Source organism: Vicia villosa, linkage group LG2 (assembly GCF_029867415.1).
Source record: "Vicia villosa cultivar HV-30 ecotype Madison, WI linkage group LG2, Vvil1.0, whole genome shotgun sequence".
Lineage (NCBI taxonomy): Eukaryota > Viridiplantae > Streptophyta > Magnoliopsida > Fabales > Fabaceae > Vicia > Vicia villosa.
This window is the reverse complement of record NC_081181.1, coordinates 117,462,959-117,482,350: the sequence shown is the minus strand read 5'-3', so window position 1 is coordinate 117,482,350 and position 19,392 is coordinate 117,462,959. Positions and strand designations below refer to the sequence as shown.

Genomic DNA, 19,392 nt, shown 5'->3' with positions numbered 1-19,392 from the left:
GTCGTACGCATCTAAAGTCGGGGGTTTTTCTATTCCTCGGGGAAGGCGGGCCCTTCGGATGCTTTCGGATAAGGGGCTGCGGAATTCCTCCTCGTCGCTGGCGCTCGGAGAGATCGAGCGTGTGTTACGCCGGGCGGGTTCCTCCTTGCGAGGTTTCCTCCCTTTCCTGGCGAGCCTTCTTTCCTCTCTGTCGGGAGAAGGGCTCTCCTCCTCTGTGGGCTCAGGCCTCCGATTTTTCTTGCTCTTTCGCAGAGGGGAGCGCGAGTAGGACCTCTGGCGGCGGGATCTTTTCGGTGGAGATCACGAGGAGGATGGTGAGCGTCGGCGAGTCCTCCTAGGCGGGGAGCGCGAAGAGGAGGAACGCGATCGACGGTGCCTCCGCGGGGGAGAACGATGACGATGCCTCTTCTCCAGTTTCTCAATCCGTTCGCCCTGGAGTCGGATGAGGCGGTTGGTCCGCTGCAGCTCTTTGAGGATGACGAGGGTTGCGGGGTCGGTTTCCCCACGGGCATCTGTAGCATCCCGAGTCTGCCCATGGTGAGTTCTCGGTCTCTCAAGGGAACGGGTGGAGGAGGAGGCAGTCTGCCCGTCCCTGTGGTCAGTCTCGTGTCGGACGCGAGTCAGCGGTTGTTCAGGCTGGGTTTGGATCAACTCGGCGTTCCGATCGTTCCGAGCTGTTTCCTCTCCGTTGTTCTGAGGTTGGAGCTTCTCGGCCTCGTCATTCTGAGCCTGCTCGACGTGCTGAGGCGGTGGTCTTCTGATGGATTGGGGGGTCTCATGACCTGACCTCCCATTCCCTTCAGCAGAGCGCCGTCGTCCCCCCCGTCGATGCAGAGCCGGGTTGTTAAGGAAAAATTACAAAATAGATACTACTATATAAAATATAATTTAAATAATATATATACTTATATTTCCTTATAATAAAGAAAACACATTAAAATATAAAATACATAATTCTATAAAAAAATAGTAACATTTTTATGTTTTAATTTTATTTCTAACTTTAAATATTGATCTAATTCTAATAGTAATAATGTATTTTTTTTATGTCTTATTTTCCTTTGCATTTTTGTTATGACTAAAAAAATATAGAAAACTATAAAAAAAAATTAAGTTATCCATAATTAAATTGAAATATTGAAACATTGAAAAAAACATTATTAACATCTTTTAGTTTAAAGTATTGTAATATAATATAAAATTATAATAGTCTTTGGTATCATACAATATAATAAAGCAAAATGAGATTTTTGGAAATTTTGACAAATGTCACAATTATAGAGAGCTTACTATTTTTATTATTTCTACATTAGGAAATATTACTTAATTTAATAATTTAATTTTTAAAAAAATTATTATATATTTGCTTTAGTCTTATCATTATTATTTATAATTGATAATTAATTATCAGCCTATTTAATTTATAGATTTTTTATAATAATTATGGACCATTTATTTTTCTCAAATTTTTTTCAGCGTGAACCAACTCATTTTCACAATTCATCAGTTCCAATGCTTCCAATATGATAGACTTTTACGCTAAATCAATTCAGTTTTCCATTTCCAACAATTTTCATGCCTTTTGATATTTCTTGCTTTTTCCAGGTTGTCTCTCTTTTTCTCTCTGTTTCTAATCTTCTGCCGAAGGGTTATGCTGTGGAATTCGTCGTTGCCGCTGCAACACTTCGTTGTTGGCCGGAGTTTGTGGTGTTGTTGGCCGGAGTTTGTGGTGTCGGTGTTGCGGTGGTTAGGTGATTTCGCAATTGGATGAAATTGAAAAGGTTTTGGTTGGGTGTTTGGTTGGGCAATTGTTAGAATCATGTCTAAAATATTTGACTTCGGTAAGGGGGTAAGGATATCAAAGGTTGTTATATATATATATATATATATATATATATATATATATATATATATATATATATATATATATATATATATATATATATATATATATATATATATATATATATATATATATATATATATATATATATATTTTGATTTGTTGATCTTATTGGACTGAATTGATTTCTCTTTCTATAATCCTTAATATTTATTTTAAATCAACATAGAAAGAGAAACCAATCAAGTTCATTAAAATCAACAAATCAAAAATTAATGGTCGTGATTCATTGTTCTCATTTCTCATAATAACCAAGTGTTCTCACTTGAGTCGTCCCATATATATATATATATATATATATATATATATATATATATATATATATATATATATATATATATATATATATATATATATATATATATATATATATATATATATATATATATATATATATATATATATATATGATTTTTCTAACCTATCCATATAAATTATCATATTAATTATTTTTCTGTTGAAAAGTAATCTTTTATATTTTCTCTATCCTACCCAATTAATGGATGAACATAAATAAATATAAATATGGTAATTTATATTTAAAAAATGGTGTATTAATTGTCTCTTATCCTATGCAAGGTTGCATAGGTTAGAAAAACCCATATATATATATATATATATATATATATATATATATATATATATATATATATATATATATATATATATATATATATATATATATATATATATATATATATATATATATATATATATAATGTTTCTTAAATTCAATATCATTGGTTGCTTTTTTAGATTTGAAAATGTTTGATTTTTTCGCGAGATAACTTTTTGATCTATTAAAACTTTTCAGATTTAAAAATGTTTGATTTTGTGTGTGTGAACCGTGAAGAAGCTGAGAGGAGATGACAGTTGGAGTAATGGTGGGTTCCATAACGTTACTGATAGGAATGTTCAGTTACTTTGAGGCTTGAAGATGAAGATTGTTCCTTTTATTAATACATGTATTTCAATTAAAAAAATTAAAGACGAAATTTTATCTTATTTTTTAATACATGTATTTTATTAATGTATTTCATTATTACTATTATATTTAAAATCCACAATAATTCATCCTTAGCTTTATTGTCGTTACCATGTAGATATACCTTCATCTTATTACATTTATCATTTCAATTTTTATACTAATTTTAGTATTAAAATTTTGATTATTATTATTATTATTATTATTATTATCAATAATAATAATATTATTAATAATTATAATTATTATTAATGTTTATTATTATTATTATTAATTTTTATTTTTATTTTTATTATGTTCCAAAAATTTTAATCAAATAATAATTTTTTATATTTTTTTTGTGTGTGTCATAACAATTGTAAAAAAAGTTATTTACTCTCTATTAAATTGAAATAGATTTTGTATCTTATGTTTTTACTTCGTTTATTTCAATATTATCCTTTTCTTTATATTCAAAGTTTTTTTTTTCTATTGACCATTACATAGAAATTTAGTTTGACTGACATATTTATTCTTTTAAACCTATAACTAAGATACGAATTTAGAGCAATAATTAAATAATTAATTAAATTTAATATTACTTTAGAATTTGAAATTTGTTTAACATAAAATTTACTTTGCATCAAAAGTAAATTTTATCTTATTAAAAAATAATAAAATAATATATAATAATTTGTATCTATAATAATTTTATCTTATTAAAACGGGTTTTTAGTTTATAACTAAAATACAACTTAATATTTATGATATATTTAAATTTAATAATAGAAATATGTACATTGAAATTACACATAATTATATACCTATGCAAATTGTATTTATACTAAAAATTACTATAAATATTTATTTTAGACATGAGACAATTATGATGTATGAAAAACACAACTTTCTTATGAAAAACACAAATTTGTCATTCTTTTTGTTCAATTTATTTTATTATATATTAAATAAAAGATCTATTTTATACATTTTTTACGGGTCAATACTACTTAAAATAGACATGCCCTAGGGACCAAGAGTCCAAGACTACTTAATTTTTTATTATTTAATTTATTTTTTCTACTAAAATAGATAATACATAGGAGCCGTTATTGAATTAACACAATTTCCCTTTAAAAATTAATAAAATAATTTTATTGAATTCAATTAATTCTACACAGATTGACATATTTTTATTTATTATTTTTAATAGTATATTTTTTATCTATATTTTTAATCATTACTTTAGCATAATTATTTACCATTTATAATAACATTGCGCGATCCGCCGTCCTCCAAATAGATTTGATGTTTTTTTATCTTTTGATTTCCTTCTTTAGCAAGCTTTCCCAGTATCAATACATATTGATTAAACTCTTTTGTATAATTTAAAGATTTATACTATAGTTTTAATTATTATTTAATTGATTACTCATATTTAATTTTATGGGAGAAATTTAAAATATTAATTAATTAATTCAATTATATAAACGAGAATAAGTTACAAATATTTTTATAAATATAAAAAAGTTTACTTTGATACAATTATTATTATAAACTGTAATAAGTTATAAATATTTTTATAAACGGGAAAAACCAATTGATGATACAATTATTTTTATAAACGGAAATAAGTTGCAAATATTTTTTATAAACGGGAAAAGGCAACTATTGATACAATTATTTAACGAGTTAATTTTTTTAAAAATTTACATAAATTAGAAATGCCTTAATTGTTTTATAATTTACAAAAAAATTACTTAAGTAAATTTTTTTTATGTATATTATTAATAACAATGACATTTTATCTATACAATAGTAATCTAATTATAAGTAAAATTTATAAATTATAAGTGGTTTTAAAATGAAATTTTTTACTTAGAAAATATTTAACCCGTGCTTCGCACGGGTCTAATTACTAGTACTAAATAAAATTATAATACTATTTCATTTGGTCTTATTTTTTGTCATATTTTTATTAGTGAAAGATTAAAAAAAAATAGTTGTTTCTATATAATGTATAATTTTAGGTAATATATAGATTTAGAAATTCTTATAAAAAAATAATATATTTTTAAGAGTAATAACATTATTTGATTTGAATTATTATAAATAAATATCGATTTTTTTTCAATCCATAACTTCCTATCATTATTAGTTTTTTTTCAGTTTTTAATCTCCATTAAAGATACCATAAATAATCTTTTAAAGGTGCTTGTGCAATACTTATTCCTTATCGGTTACTATTTTGATAAATAATTGATAGGCTAATCTTTTTTAAAATATATAAATGTATTAATATAAATGCTTTTCAAAATTAACTATTAACTTTTTTGGTTCAAAATATAAAAAGATATACTTTAATGTACATTTTTTATTATCCAATCAGTCTTTATTTAATTTAAATTATATGCATTCATTATAAATATTAAAAGAAATGATCTCCAATCTCTTTTTTTTTTCATTTCTCTTTTAAAACTTTTCTCTTTTTTTTTTTTTTTTTTTTATAAATTGACAATGCAAACTGAATATAATTTTAGGTAATATATAGATTTAGGAATTCTTATATAAAAGACAATATAATTCTAACAGTAATAATATATTTTGGTTTAAATTATTATAAATTTATAACAATTTCTTTTCTATTCCATAACTTAATACTGTTATTAGTTTTTTTATAGTTTTTTTTTGAGTTTATACCACCGATTTAATCTGGTTCGAGGGCGAGTTCTGTCATCAGTTTTTTTTTAGTTTTTAATCTTCATTAAAGATATCATAAAAATACTAAATACTATTTGAATAGGTCCTTGGTGAAATACTTATTATTATTTATCCGTTACTATTTTGATAAATAATGGGTTGACTAATCAATTTTTAAAATATATAAATGTATTAATATAAATGCGTTACAAAAATAACTATTAACTTTTCCCGTTACGAATATAAAAAAATATATTTTGAATGTTTTTTACTATCCAATCAATCTTTATTTAATTTAATTTTTATGCATTCATTATAAATACCTAAAGAAATGATCTTCAATCTCTTTTTTTTTTCCATTTCTCTTTTAAAAACTTTCTCTTCATTTTCCTCAATTGACAATGTTAACTGTGAATTGGCCGATTATATTATTTGAATTTACATTCTCCTTCATATAGTTAAAGGAAGAATATGAAATTTATGTAACTTTGAAGGTTTTTTTCCTTCTTACTTTATATAGTTCATTTTTATTATCTCATGTATGTGATTTGAATAGTTATAATTTCATTATTTGTTGAATTTTCAGGTTGAATCACATTTTTATGGAGAAAAAAGTTAGTTGGTAAATCACATTTGATTATAATTAAAATTTGGATTGAGGTTAAAAGATAATTAGACTAATATATTACATGAGTTCACTTTTCCTTTTCTATAATTAATTGGAACAATAAAAAACGTATGAAATTTCTTTATTTTTCCATGTTGAGTCACATATTTTGTCAGACGATAAAGAGATGTTGAATCACATTTTTTATCGAGAAAAAAGTAGTTCACTTTTATTTTTCTATAATTAATTGGAAGAATTAAAAAGGGTAAGAAATTTCAAATCTATTCCATTTTTTGTCTTTATTTTTCATTTATCTTTTTTAATTATATATCAAATAGGAGATTTGATCAATTATATTTTTTTTTTCAAATTAAGTCACATATTTTGTCTGCGATAACGAGAGATTGAGCCACCATTAATTAGAAAATAGAATTTTTAATTCGCAAAGACTAACTTTTGATTGGATCTGTGAGGAATATTATTCTAAAGATTATAATTATGAAAACAATATATTTATAACTTTTGTTGTTCTTTTGTATAACGTTAAATTTTCAATATTAATTTTATACATGTATATGAATTTCGTGAAACTTATAATTACTTATAAGTGAATGTAATTATATTATATGATATTACTTATAATTAATATATGCGACTATGTTTTGTATTTGGTAAAATAACCTATAATAAAATATTTTTTATTGAAAATTCAAATTAAGGTAGAAGAATTTTTTTATTATGGTGTATTGTAAGGTACACCATATTTTTTTCTATTTTAAAAAATATAATTTATCTTAAAGTATTGTTTGATTTCTACATATTTTAATATAAAATTTAAAAACAATTAAATATGTTAAAATTTTATAATTAAAATATTTCACTTCAAATTCAAACATTAATAAAAAAATTGAACAAGTTGATCTCAATATTTTAGTGTATCTCTATCATTCTATTTTTATTTGCAAACATGTTATTCTATAATTTAATTTATGTATATAATGTTTTAACCCTTCAATGTTATAATAATGTTTGAAACTTTCAATTAGTATTATATTTTATCATTATTATTAATATCTTTCTGCACAATTGTTAAATTTTATAATTTTAAATACTATTAAAATACTTAATGAGTCATATTATTTACTCTAAATTCTTACATTTAAACTAAATATCACAGTTTATTATGAAAAAAAATACAACAATTTTGTTAAAATAATTAATTAGAATATATGGTTTTTTAAATAAACTAATTATCCGCGCGATGCGCGGGCCACTGTCTAGTATAGATAGTAATTTGGTTTTTGATTTTATTGCACACCTATACTTAATTATCTATTTATCACATTTATAATCACCTTTCTTACAAAGCATGAATTCATTTAAATCAATTATACTTCAATTCTTCAATTAACTCTCAACACAGAAAGGAATAATGTACCAATTGATCAAACCCAAAATTTTCTATTTTGCGCAAGCTCTCTAATTTTCAAATCTCAAATGGTTGATTCTTATTTGACTGTCTTTGATTTTTTTCATGGAAGACAACAAGAATTTAAATTCTTCCTCAAACGCCAACAATCATTCCACAACCTTTGATTCATCACGCAATTTTTGAAACCTATTTTATCTTCACCCAACAAAAATATAGGTTATAATATCCTCATCGCAATGACCCTCAATAAATTTAATTATTACAATGGATAATGTTAACTTATGCCCTAGGACACAAGTTAAGAACTAATTGAAGAAAAAATATTTTAAAAATTGTGTATTGATTTTAATGAAGGTTTAAAATTAATTATTTTATTGCTTTTTTTAAATAAATTTTTTATAAGTAGATTTCTTAACTTGTGCAAATAGATGTAATGAACATTGTCATTTAAGAACATATTTATTTTTATCAATGGTTAGCTCATTTGTGAAAGTATGTAGCATTGAGTTAATTTAATGCTGTGAAAGAATAAAGTTTGTTTTTGTTTTGAGTTATCTAAGTTATTTAATATTTTTAAGGCTTAAATGCAGTTTTAGTCCCCTAATTTTTTTTTTTTTTACTTTTTAGTCCCCTTTAAAAAAACCAGGTTTTTGATCCTTCTGTATCATATTTTGTGTTTTTTTATTGGCCCCCTTCACGTGGCAGTCAAAACTGTGACATGGCATGTTGAAATGGCTCCACCAATTAAATTATTTTGCCACATCATTAAATGCAACCCAAAAAAAATTATTTTAGATTATCCTTATTTTAAAAGTGTATATTCTTTTGAAAGAATAAATAATTAACTTTTATTCTAATCTTCATCATTTCTCATTCATCTTCACCCCCCTTCAATACATGTCTTTGTCTAAACCCAGAGAATCCAATTACACCAATTAAAAAAAAAGGGTTAAAGGCCTTTTACCTCATTGCCATATAGGCGTGTTTTGATTTTTGCCCCCTTAAAAAAAAATTTTGTAACAGACCTCACAAAATATATTACCATCATTAAAGACCCTGTTTCATTTTTTTTTTTGCAAAAAATGTCTACGTGGACAATAAAAAAATGCTGACTGTGCATATGCTGCACATATGGCATTTATTTTTTTATAATTCCACGTGAAATTTCATTAATTTTTTAAATTTTAAAAAAAAATTAATTTTTTTTTTACATTTTTTATTTATTTATTGTTAAAATTCAAAATTTTAAAAAAGTCTAAAAAACTTTGTCACAAGTAAGACTTAAACTCATGCCCTTTAACTCCTTACCTCCAATGCACTTACCACTAGGCCATATGAATTTACTTGTAACACTTACACACAATGCACATATTATTATCACTTAGTTATCACTTAATTATAAATTTTACTTTAATTATATAATAACCTGAAGTTAATTATATATAAAATAATTAAACAAAAATAATATATATAAAATAAACTGGAAATAATTGAAATACTTTAAATATATTAATTTCAATAATTAAATATATATATATATATATATATATATATATATATAAATCGAAACTAATATAAACTTAAATTATAATTTATTCTCTTAAATATATAATTTTATTCTAATAAATAAACTGAAACTATTATTAAGCACTCCCCTCCACTCAAATGCTTGAGCCTTTACCACTACACTATAACAATTGGTTTGTTAATATTTTACATGATATTTATATGTAGTAAACATTGTCAATACATAGTATTTCACATGTTCTCTTTAAAAATATTTAGAAATTAATATTTTAAATACATTTGAAAAATTAATATTTTAATTATTTTAATATTAACAACTATTAGATTTATTTTAATTAATTTCCAGTTTTAATGTTTTGTTTTAAGTGCTTTTTATAATATATAGCATATAATAATAAACTGAAATTAATTTATAATATATAGTATAATTTGGATAAATAAACTGGAATTAATTTTTGATATTATTTCAAAATATATACTATAGTTTACTGTTTCAGTTTATTTCTAAATTTATCTTAATTTATTCTTATATATCACTTTAAAAATAATTGTACATCAAAACACATTTTAATAGTATATATTATAATAAAAAAACACTTAAAACCGGAAATTAATTAAAATAAATTTAATAATTCTTAATATTAAAATAATTAAAATATTAATTATCCAAATGTATTTAAACTACAAGGCAAATTAGTTTAATGTATTGACATGTTTACTACATATAAGTATCATGTGTAATATTAACAAGACCATTGTCATAGTATAGTGGTCAAGGCTCTAGCATTTGAGTGGGGGGTGTAACATCCCTTTTATACCCCAAAAGAAATAAGCATATAATCAGAGAATAAGCATGCATATAATTTAAAAGGGCGTCACATCGACGTTTTCAAAAACTAAAAGCTTTTAAAAACCGACAGCATTTATCTACAATATACGATACACCTGGTCATTTCAAATAACACTTAAACATTTAATTACAATTCACACAGAATATGCATTCACAGCGGAAAGTACTAAAATACTCATGTATTTCATAAAATGATTCATGTCTCATACCACGATCATATCTCAATAAGCATCTCAACATATAATAAACCATAATCATAATATTCATAATATTTGGCTTAAGGCCTCTCAAACAACAAATAGCCAAATAAACAGATTCACAAGTCATAAACATAATACATAACCAAATAGAAACATGAGTTCAACACGACTAATCTACCCAGTGTTACATGACCAGAGCATCGACTCACTACCTAATCTCCAACAAACACGGAATAATCTCCGGCTAGATCACGCACGAGCTACTAAACTCCAGAACCTGCATGTCGCCAAACGAGGGCAACATTAAAACAGAAGGGTGAGAATACGAATCATTATGAAGAAAGTATAATAAGATACAATGGTTAAATCAACAATTCAAGTAATTCATCACACTATGTATAACCATGTAAATAATAATAATCGATCTATATTTCACATGTTATCAAGTATACAACAAGTATAAAGAGTATAATATTTCAATTCCAATATTATATTCTCAACTGCGCACACAACCATAATTATTACATATTCACACATTTAATCAAATATGTATTCAAACATCACTCATTTAGATTATCAAGCTCATACACATATCACAACTTCATCAACTTCACATATTCAATTATCGCATAATTCTAATGTGACTCAATGCAAGATATGTGACGCTATGCATGTGGTACCGCAATGTGAACCCAACGTTTCACCGTTTTCCGATTCAATATCTAGAATCCAAGCCACGCTTCCGATCCGGACAAGATCAAAGCCACCACGTATGTTTCCAATTAAGGATCAACGTATTCTACGTCTATTTCCATTCAAGGATCACCGTCTATTACCTTGTGAACCCACAGTTTCACCGCTTCCACAATAAAGCCGACTATGCCATGAATGAATGTACAATTACCAATCAATTATGCAATTAAGATCATCTCATCAATCTTAACTTACCGCATACCCATAATAATTCAACTCTATGAATTATATATCAAATTGTACACAACATTCACAACACATTGATATCAATCCACATAATAGAAACAATATTCAACTATGATTCACAAAATACACTTAACACTAGTAAATCATACTATTTCATAATAATTCATATTGTCAAAAATATAAGAATATACTTCCAAACCAAGTATCAATTTATTAGTATTTGGCCAAAAATACAATTACGGTCAAATTCTCAAGATACCGTATTTTACCGACAAAACCGAATGATTGATCTAATTCCAAATTATTTCCAATCAATTAAACTTATTGAAATTAAATCAACTAATTAATAATTATATTACATTAGTTCCAATTTACTATATTATTTTCTATTACAAAACCAACATTTAATATAAGGAATATACAAATCTACACAATTTCGGTTGGTTCGTAATATATCACCATTTGAACAAAATAACACTACCAAGTTAATCTACTAATTAAACTTAGCTACTACATAAATTTTTATCAAATTCCGGACAACTAATTATACTGTTTAATTCCGCTATTCGGTCAAACGAGACTGTTTTGAAATTATATGGTACCTACTTTCTACTTTTCGTTTGTGTTACATAGTATCCACGTTTTTTTTCCTTCTTTGCTACAGAGTGTGGTCATGGCAAGGGAAACAAGTAGTATAGTCCATGAAAGTAGTATGAGAAAATGAAATATATATTGGATATACATGTGGGTCGCTGACAGTATCTTTCCACAACACAAATCCACTATTAGAAACTTCATACTAGTTTCATAATTTCACTTTCTATCCATTATCTAATATGCCGCTACAGTACACAAGCATACACATAGTAAATTAGTAATAGAAGACAAGTAGCAACACACATGAAGACTAGTATTGAACACAGAAACGAGACAATTAGTATAGTGCCGCTACAGTAATTGAAAAATATAGTTTCCACCATTTTCATATATATATATATATATATATATATATATATATATATATATATATATATATATATATATATATATATATATATATATATATATATATATATATATATATATATATATATATATATATATATATATATATAACCCATATGTCAATTTCAAACACAATTAATCATCATAAATCAAAGATTACTCATCAAAATCTAACAATTTCAAAATCATAAAAATTAGGAATTTCAACCTAAATATGTTTTTACTCATTGACCCAATTATACTAACCCATAATAATAGGGATTTTCCCCCTTACATCTTCAATGTCTCCTCCAAACCCTAGCTCCTCTTTTCTTCCCCTTTCTCTTTTTCTCCTTTCTTCTTTTCTTCTCTGCCTCTCTTTCTCTCTCTCCGAAAATGAAAAGGAAAGTGGATAGAAACTATGATACACTCTCACTCTCCATCCTTACTAACATACCTAATGGGCCTAAATATAACACTCCCTATTTACTCTTAACATCATTAAATAAGCCCAATAAAATATATACTATTTATTATTTCTATTTAGTTCACTTAAATTAAATAACACCAATAATTAAATAGACACAAATATACACACCAAGTTAATTAATATAATTAACTATTATCTCAATTAACTAATTAAATATAATTGACATCAATACACACAAATGAGCCTAATAAAATATACCCCTTATTACTCAATGTCTCATATTTCCGGTCTAATCTTAATTACTCAGAAAATTTCCAAAACGCTAAATATTAACTCATTAATATTTCTATTACTAAAAATATTAAAATTTTCGATTAAATATTGATCCGCTATCCCGAACTAATACCGACTAAATCGTCCCAAAACGCGAAAATTTTAATAAACATCAGAAATGACTAAATTAAGCAAATAATTATTAAAAACACCAAATAATATAATTACTAATATAATTAATAAAAATATTAATAAAAATCGGGATGTTACAGGGGGAGTGGGTTCAAGTCCCATGTGAAGCAAAATTTTAAAATTTTATGTGTTTTGAATTTTAATAATATTAAAATAAATAAAAAATAAAATAATATATTACATTAAAATAAATAAAAAATAAAATATATGTCTTGTTATATTTTACACATCAAAAGAAATATATGTACCATCAAATTGTTATATTTTACAAATATAAGTATATATATATATATATATACCATCAAATTCTATTTTATACACCATCTATTTATATGTCATTTAATTTAAGTATTGTTATATTAAATAAATATATATAAAATAAAAAGAAATATTAAATATAAAAATTTAAAAAAAATAAAAAAAATAAAAAAATTAACGAAATTCCACGTGGAATTATAAAAAATAATATAAATGTCACGTGTGCAACATATGCACAGTCAGTATTTTTTTATTGTCCACGTAGGTATTTTTTGCACAAAAAAATGGAACATGGTCTTTAATGATGGTAATATGTTTTGTGAGGTCTGTTATAAAAAAAAATTTAGGGGGAGGGGGGAAATCAAAACACGCCTATGTGGCAGGGGGTAAAAGGCCTTTAACCAAAAAAAAAATTAATTGTCTCCAAACTCTACCAAATTTGTTTACGCTTATGATTTTCCCCAAATCAGTAAATCAATTTTCTCCCAATAATTATAAAAACTCTAAGCCATAACCATAACTAATCTAAGCCTCAACAACCCAGAAAAACTCTAAAATGCATAAATTTATTATTTTGCAGCAACCCATAAAAATTGAAAAGGACTTGTGTTCTTCCCAAAACGCGTTCTTTCCCAAATCCTACTTTTGTTGCAGATTTCATGGTTTCTCCCTTTTTAGTGTGCTTTTAGGTCATGATTTGGAGAATATATTGTTTCGAATTTGGTTCCAGTACTGTTGTTGTATGTTTGTTTTTCGCTGCATCCTGTTGGGTTCTGGTAGGTTGTTTTGATTATTTTGCAAAAATTGTTTAAGCGTTTCCTAGAATTTTACAAACCTTATAAACTCTTACTGTGAATCTGTTTTTCATAAAAAATGAAGTTTTCTTAATCATTTTCTTCCACTCATACAAACCCATTTTCATGGTATCATTTATGAGTTCCACATGACAAATCAACAAAAGAGGTGAGTTAATTTGGATTCCATAGGAGAAATCAACAAAAAGGATGAATTTGATTTTTAGTAACTACAACCCAATTTTCCAGTAACAACAACCCATAAAAAAATTTAAAAAGAGAATGAAAACTCAATTGCAGAGGAACAATTAAGCCCAAAATAAAAGAGGAATTTTTTTAAGGATTTATGAAAGAAGGGGAGGAAGAAGATGAATAGGAAGAAGAATAAGGCTTCGTTTTAATTTTCTTTTCTGATTTAATAATTAATAATAAATATAAATTATAAATAAGTAAAATGTTAATAATAATAAATAATGTTTTTACAAAATTATTTAAATGACATGGCCAAAATTATAATGGTGTAGGACAAATTTCACTTTGCCATGTCATAATTTTGACTGCCATGTGAAGGGGGACCACAAAAAAAATGATAGAGAGGGACCAAATAGTTGGTTTTTTTTAAAGGGGACTAAAAATTTAAAAAAAAAAATCAATTTAGGGAGACTAAAACTGCATTTAAGTTTATTTTTAATAAAGTTTAATGTTGAATAAAGTTTCATGTTGTGAAAGTATAAAGTTTTTTTATGTTTTGAGTTATTCAATTTATTTAATGTTGTTAGTTTCTGTTTTGTTTTTGTTTTGAGTTGAGTAATGTTGAATAAAGTTTTCCATAAATTTTGTGAAAGTATGCATTTAGTTGTTTCTGTTTTGAACATAAGAAACTTAAACTCATTGTTTCAGTTATGGAGCAAGACATTCAAACTCCCAATGAACCTTCTCCACCTAATGTACCAAGAGTAACAACACCTATTGAACCAACCACAAATCTTTTACCTAATGGTCGAAAGAAAAAGAGACCCAATGCAAATGGTAATAGAAAGAGGTATGAGGTTTGGGACCACTTTAACTCTATTCCTAATAGTGACCCCCTACTGCTTCATGTAAGTACTGTCATCAAATGTACATGTGTATCTCTAAGAAACATGGAACATCAAACTTGAAGAGTCACATGAAAACATGCCCTAAGTATCCATTAAACCTGTCAACTGAACCTACCCAAACCATATTGACATTTTCAACAACTCAAGGAGTTGGGTTGGTTCCAACAAGTTCTAGGTTTGATCGAGTAGGTTGTAGAAAAGGGTTGGCTTATTTTATCATTTTGGACGAGAAAACCTTTACTACATTTGAAAGAGATGGGTTCAAGTACTTTTGCCAGCAAATGCAACCCCAATTTACTATACCATCAAGGAGAATCATAGCTAGGGATTATTTTCAATTATATCTTGATGAGAAAGTGAGGTTGAAAGCATTCTTTAAGTCTGATTGTAGTAGGGTCGCAATTACAACAAATTGTTGGACGTCTATCCAGAATCTAAATTACTTGACCCACACTGCCTATTTTATAGATAGGGATTGACAATACCAAAAAAAAAGGATAATTAGCTTTACGAGTATCCCAAATCACGGGGGTAAAACTGTTGGTAAGAAGGTTGAAGATGCATTGAAGGAGTGCGGACTGAGAAATGTTTCTACCATCACGGTAGATAATGCAGAATCAAATGATGTTGCTGTAGATATTTAGAGCATAAAGTAAGCAACATGAATGGTCTTTTAATGGATGGGTTTGGGTTTCAAATGAGGTGTTGCGCTCATATATTGAATTTGGTTGTGAGAGATGGATTGAATGTAGCCAGCACATCAATTTCAAGTGTTAGAAATGCAATTAGGTTTGTAAGATCTTCACCCCATAGAGCTTTAAAGTTCAAGGAATGTGTGGATTATGCCGAGATTACATGTAATAAATTAGTATGTCTTGATGTTTCAACTAAATAGATCTCAACACATTTGATGTTAGATGCGACTGAGAAGTTTGGAACTGCTTTTGACAATCTACAAAATGAGGATGAAGACTATAGGGATTTATTTGACGGTGATTCCCCCTATTAGTCAAGATTGGGATAATGTTAGGGTTTTTATTAAGTTCTTGAAGAATTATTATGAACCGACAAAGATTTTTTCGGTTTCAACAAAAGCAAGCTTACATACTGCTTTTCCGTACTTGGCTGCAATCTACATTGAACTTAAGAGATTAAACATGGACCTTAATGGATTGTTTGCTAATGTGGCTAGGGACATGTTGGAAAGGTTTAGTAAGTACTGGATTAATATCATTAAGATGAACCAACTCCTTTATTTTGGTGTTATTTTTGATCCCCGGTATAAATTAAGATTTGTGGAATGGTGTTTTGAAGACATGTATGGAAAAAATTCAGACACTAATAAATCCCTTTTAGAAGATATCAATAAAAATCTTTTGAAAATGTTCAACCTTTACAAAGAAACATATGACACTGCTGAAGGCTCGGTCTCATCTGTTGCAGCCGCTGTTTCCCTTGGTGAAACAGCTTCCAGCAACGAAGTACCGACATACATAGCAAGAGAAAATGCATTTCAAGAACATTTGATGTCTATGGATTCGTTGGAAGAAGAAATCGAGCTTTAGAGCTATATAGTATGGAAATGTTTAACTTTTAATGAAAAGGAGAAAGAAAAGTTTGACATTCTATGTTGCTGGAAACATTATACTAGTCAATCCAGTTTTGTCCCAAATGGTTAGAGATATCATACCCACGCCAGTTTCAACTATGGCTTCTGAGAGTGATTTTAGCACGGGTGTGAGGGTTTTAGAGGTTTATAGGAGCTCTCTCAGACCAGAAATGGCAAAGGCTCTAAATTATGCTCAGAATTGGTTGAGGCATTCCTTTTGCCAATTCAAAGACTTGGAATTCAATGAGGAGAATGAGATTTCTGGATATGCTTTACAAGGTATTGTTTCTATCTTTTCTAAGTGTAATTTTTAAATTTGCTTTGTAATTGTTGCTAACTGTTTTTTAAAATGTATCATAGGATTTACTGAAACTTCAGTTGGAAGTGGAGCCCCGTCATCCTCTCAAACTCAGTCACAACATTCTAGTTGTGCCTAAAACAAATTAAGGTTAAATCTTGTTGTATTTTTTCATATGTCTTTGTTAATTAAAGTATATAATCTAATAATTTCTATTGTATTTGCAGCTGCAACTTGTTGAACAGTCAGTGAATCAACCCTTTCATTCACCTTACAAACGAACTATAGTATAGAAGGAGACAGGCTTCCGACTTTCCAGAGTGAGCATTTTTTGGAGTTATCAATGACTCACCATTTTGAAGTCACGAATAACTCAACCAACCACTTTTTGAAAGAATATCAAGAAAATTTTGATCCAAAACTCTTTTGGAAGGATAAACTTCATGTTACAAGAGTAAGTTTAATATAATTCAAAAACTTACTTCTTTTTCTTCTATTGAAATGCTTGCTAAGATACTAACTTAAACCTGCTTTTGTTGCAAATTGAAAAGCAGTCAAGAAATACTTGCTGAGTTTTTGTTTAAAATTCTTGCTTCTGTTGCTGACTATACTAGTTCAACAAGGTGATTCAACAAGCTTTTGTTGCTGAGTTTTTGTTTAAAATATATGTGTGTATTCAGTATACTAGTTTAGTTATTGGTCTATTATGTGATTCATATGTGTACGACATCATATTTTCTTAGGGAGTATGATGGTGCAAGCCTTCAGATGATAAAGACATATAGTCAAGCTGCACACTTGTTTATGTTTTTTTTGTTCAATGGACATATTGTCATCTTGCTGGATCTCTTCATAAGTAGCCCAGTATTGAAATGAGTGACTTGGATAAGGTGAACAATTTTGCTAAATCATTTTTTTGTGTAGAGTGGTGTAAACTCGTCTTACAGTGTTGTAGATCATAAACTGTTACAGCTTAGGATTCAATACTGCTTGTATTACTAAGCTTTTCCCAACTTGTTCACACACTATTGTAAATTATGAGGTGTAGTAAAAATTTTATGCCTTGAAACTTTGAGAAACCCTATGTAGTAAATTTACCTAGTGTCTTAATTGTATGTTTGTAGCTGCCAAAATTGTGGTGGCTCATTGTGTAATTCTGTAATCCAAACATACACTTGAATTTTAGTATTGGATTTGTTTGCATTTTGTTTTTGGTTGACTGTTGATATGTTGAATTTCTACTTTGAGTAGTTGTCATTTATCCCTTTGTAAGTTCATTGAATGAAGGTCAATAAATACTTGCTTCATTGTTGTTGTGCTTGATTCTGTTGGATACAAGTATAGGTATATGTCAACTTGGTTGATACATTTACATTTCTTTCCTTTCCATGACTTAAATGTTTTGCAAATACTAAATAGCACAGTCAACTAAGTTTATGACTAACTTTTTTGTTACAAATTTTTGTTACAAGAGTTGTGAATGCTTCAGTGTGGAAATGGAAAATTGAATTGGGACTAACAACAATTGCATCATATTCTTGGGTACAAACTTGATTGTAATTTTGGCAGTGTTATAATACTGCATTTATAAATGTGATTTTATGGAGGTTGTGTTATCATGTTGGTTATGTAATGGTAATGCAATTGTTTAATTTTACTGTATTTTTTTTGCCTTGAAAATTTGGAATTTATGGTAACTTTAAAAGGATACATTTTAGATAAATTTAATTTACTATTTAAAACCTAAATATTTATTAATTTAGTAGGTATTTAGTTTATCTAGTTAACTATTTTATTTATATTAAAAAATTAGCTAATATTTGTTTTACAATTTATAAGAAAAAAATTCAGTTGAATGGTTTTTGGATTTAAATTTGCCAGTCCTATTGGCTCAAAAGAATTTAAAAAAAAAAAAACTTAAAAATTGGATGGATTTTATATTTGGGCTTGTTTTTATAATGGTCCAATTATTATTTTAATCTGAATTGAACCGAATTAAAACTTGAATTCGAGTAAACTCGAACCCAAAAAATTGGATATCTATCCTGGTCAGAAGTTGGGTCTTCATAAAATTTACGGTATACTAGAATTTTCAGTTATACTTAAATTTCCGGTATGTCGTACCAAAAATTTTATTATAACTTAAAATTTCGGTATGTCGTACCAGAAATTTGACAAAATATACTAAAAATTTTGTCCAAAAATTCTGTGTATATCAGAGATAAAATTGAAATAAAAAAAAAGGGGTGCATGTATAATGTAAGGGATGGCAAAGATAAATTCTCCTAAAGTAACCTTAATGAGTCACTAAAGAAATTGAAATTTGAAAAAA

General features: G+C 27.0%; 1 long non-coding RNA gene across 1 annotated transcript; it reads right to left on the bottom strand.

Annotated features, from left to right (window-relative positions):
- Positions 1–10,163: 10,163 nt before the first annotated feature.
- Positions 10,164–12,553, bottom strand: LOC131646676 (uncharacterized). Its single transcript, XR_009297573.1, has 2 exons — positions 12,374–12,553; positions 10,164–10,460 (listed from the first exon to the last, which is right to left on the bottom strand). It is a non-coding gene; the product is annotated as an uncharacterized LOC131646676 (long non-coding RNA).
- Between the last annotated feature and the right edge of the window lie 6,839 nt (positions 12,554–19,392).